The 3,243-nt window shown below is 36.7% G+C and overlaps 1 long non-coding RNA gene across 1 annotated transcript; it reads left to right on the top strand.

Moving 5' to 3' along the window:
- Positions 1 to 464: 464 nt before the first annotated feature.
- LOC307146853 lies at positions 465 to 1,132 on the top strand. The gene is made up of 3 exons (XR_013819172.1): positions 465 to 553; positions 638 to 709; positions 970 to 1,132. It is a non-coding gene; the product is annotated as an uncharacterized lncRNA (long non-coding RNA).
- Positions 1,133 to 3,243: the final 2,111 nt, after the last annotated feature.

Raw genomic sequence — 3,243 nt, 5'->3', positions numbered from 1 at the left:
ATATTCATCCCATAGTATGTACACTACTTGTTAGAATATAATTGCTATAACATAGTTAGAATATAATTGCAAGTGTATATATATATATATATATATATATATATATATATATATATATATATATATATATATATATTTAATACTTTTGCTAACTCCATGACAGTTGCTTTCCAAAGCATCAGCAGTGATCCCTGCTACAACTATGAGTCTCTGGATCGTCCCTGGAGAGCCAACAATGAAAGTGGAGATTACTTTTGTGATGAACATTTCTCCTGGAATGGCTGGTACCGGCTTTTCTACTATGGAATGGACATCCGGATGTCAGAGACCTGTGTTAGTTCATACAGCTGTAGCACAGACCTCAATCTGTGGCTCATTGATCCTCACCCTCAGATAGAGGATGGAGTGGTGACCAGGGAGGTCTGTGGAGGTGGTTATTGGGGAATCTGCTGTAATCACAAGACAAAACCCATCAGAGTGAAAGCGTGTCCAGGCAATTACTATGTCTATGAACTTGTGAATCCAGCATGGTGGTGTTCAGGATACTGTACAGGTACTGTGGTTTCCTCATTTATTTAAGAATTTCAAACCTTTTTTAAAAAAAAATTCTGCATGACATGAATTTCCTTCTTTTTAGATGTCAACACTATTTCACAGGCGGTTTCCACTATAAGTCCAGATATATTCACTGGATCCAGCATCACCTTGAGTAAGTTGTAAATAATATATATGAACAAATACATGAGTGTTATAAAAAATTATAATTTTTTCAATGAAAGATTTGCATTACAGTTTACATGGAAATGTTTATGCATGAACATTTTTACTATTACACAGTTGCATTGTGTATGAATGGTTTATGAAACTCATGATTATAACAGTGTTTGACTGGTTCAGATTTGCTCTTGTGAAGTTCCTTGTTGAAATATATAACTTGTTTGTTTTGGTCTCATCATCTCTCACTAACAGATTATGAACCATGTAATAACTACAACATACTCGACAACTACTGGAGAAGCACACACAATTACTGGTCTAGTTATGGATTCATATCTGATCATGATGACACTCGTGTAGAATGGGATGGCTGGTATCGACTCTTTATTAATGGATCAAGTGCTCAGATGCCTGAGTGGTGTTTTTATTACATGTCCTGTGGAGATTATATTTCTCTGTGGCTTGGTGGCTCTCATCCTCGGCTAGAAGATGGAGTTGTTACTCGTGAAGTTTACGGCTCCCGTAATGATCAGTGCAGTCGCTACAGATCCGACCCGATCCAAGTCAAAGCTTGTCCTGGAAATTATTATGTCTACAAATTTACCAGACCAACTCTTTCAATCCCAGCTCCTGTATATTGTGCAGGTACATTTGTTCATCTTTATATTTGATGTGCTTATCATGAATTGTATTGGTTTGAATTCATATGATCATCTTGAATATATTTAATCTTCAATATATAATGCTCTCTTTCTCCTTTTTCCTTAATAGTACCTTTCTCCACTCCAAGTGTCGACCCCTGCTACAACTATACCAGTCTGGATGAGCCTTGGAGATCCACAGACAACTCTTACTATAATAACCAATACTACAATAGCATGTGTGATTTTAATGTGGAGTGGAATGGCTGGTACAGGATGTTCTACAATGGTGAAAATACTCAGATGTCAGAATCATGTGTAAATCAAGGCATGTGTGGCACTTATAACCCACTGTCGCTCAGCGGCCCTCACCCACAGCTGGAAGATGGAGTGGTCACCCGTCAGGTCTGTGTCTCCTCATGGAGCGGCTGCTGTACTTACACATCCCACCCTATAAGAGTCAAAGCCTGTCCAGGAAAGTACTATGTGTATGAGTTTGTCAAGCCAATGTTTTGTGGAGCTTACTGTACAGGTGAGCATTTACTTATCCAATCCTCATTCTTTAATTTTTCCTGGATTTTGTTTGAAAATGATTGATGTTGATATAAAATGTTCCTAATACCAGAAGCCTCAAACCAGTCCATCTCATCAGCGTCTACAACAACAGAGACAATCCCATCCATAGAATCCATGACTCCACCAATCACAACCACTGGTAAAGTATTGTGTTGATTCCTTAATAAACTCTCTTGAGCATCTTATTGGACATGCACTTTCTCTGAAACATGAATTATTGAATTTTTGAATCATTAATGAATATTTAAATGTTCCTGATTATCATATTAAGCAAATGCATTATAATTTCTACAGAAAAAGATAATAAAAAAAATAAATAAATAAATAAAAATCACATTAACAAGAAGTAATACAGCTCACAAATGAGTATGCAATTCAAACTCTTAAAATGGAAACAAAGAAGAGTTTCTCAAACACATTTTGTAACCCTAAACTTATTTTTTTAACCCCAAAACCCCAAAAGTTGTTCCAAACCTGTATGAATTTATTTTATCTGCTGAACACAATAAAGTAAATAAAAAAGTAAAATATGTGTAACCAAACAGTTGTGAGGCACCCAAATGGTGACCCAAAACTGTTTGTTAACAGTAAATATCTTATTTTGAATTCAGCAGAAGAAAGAAATTTATAGTGGTTGGGAAAAACTTGAAGGTGAGTTTATGATGACAAAATCTTTATTTACGGCTCGGCTCGCTTTACTTTGGCTGGTTTGCTTTTCCACTGCAGTTTAGCACCGCTATAAAGTGGTTGGGATTATAGACTGATCGTTATAGTTGCACCAAATCCAATGTTGCTGGTAGTGACGATTCTCTCTGACCAATCAGTGATCTGCAGTTTTTAACACGTCACATTTTAGTATGGTACGGCTTGCTTAGAACCTCAAATGAGGTGGTACTAAAAAAAATGTACCAGGTACTAGGTGTTGTACACAGTGGAAAACCCCCCAAAAAGTGAGCCCTACCGAGCTGTACCATACAGTGGAAAAGCACCATTTGGGCTCAATTTGCAAAGGGACTCAAGTTCAGCTGTTTTTAACACTTGTTTTGTCAGCTCATGACAAATTGTCTTCAGCTTTGAACTTAAAACACAAATGAAACAGGGAGCTTAAGTAAAGATCGTTCTGGAGACAACGTTTTCATAGCTCAACTACTAAAAAAATGTTTTTATCACATCATCCATTTATTCATTCAGCAAAATTGATATTTGTAATGTTTCTGTGACAACAGCTCCCCCTGTTGACCCCTGCTACAACTAAAATGTTCTGGATGATTCATGGAGAGCCACCAACAATCAATATCCCTCTCAAATA

This window comes from Squalius cephalus (assembly GCF_949319135.1).
Source record: "Squalius cephalus genome assembly, chromosome: 19".
Taxonomy (NCBI): Eukaryota; Metazoa; Chordata; class Actinopteri; order Cypriniformes; family Leuciscidae; genus Squalius; species Squalius cephalus.
This window is presented reverse-complemented; position numbering and strand designations above follow the sequence as displayed.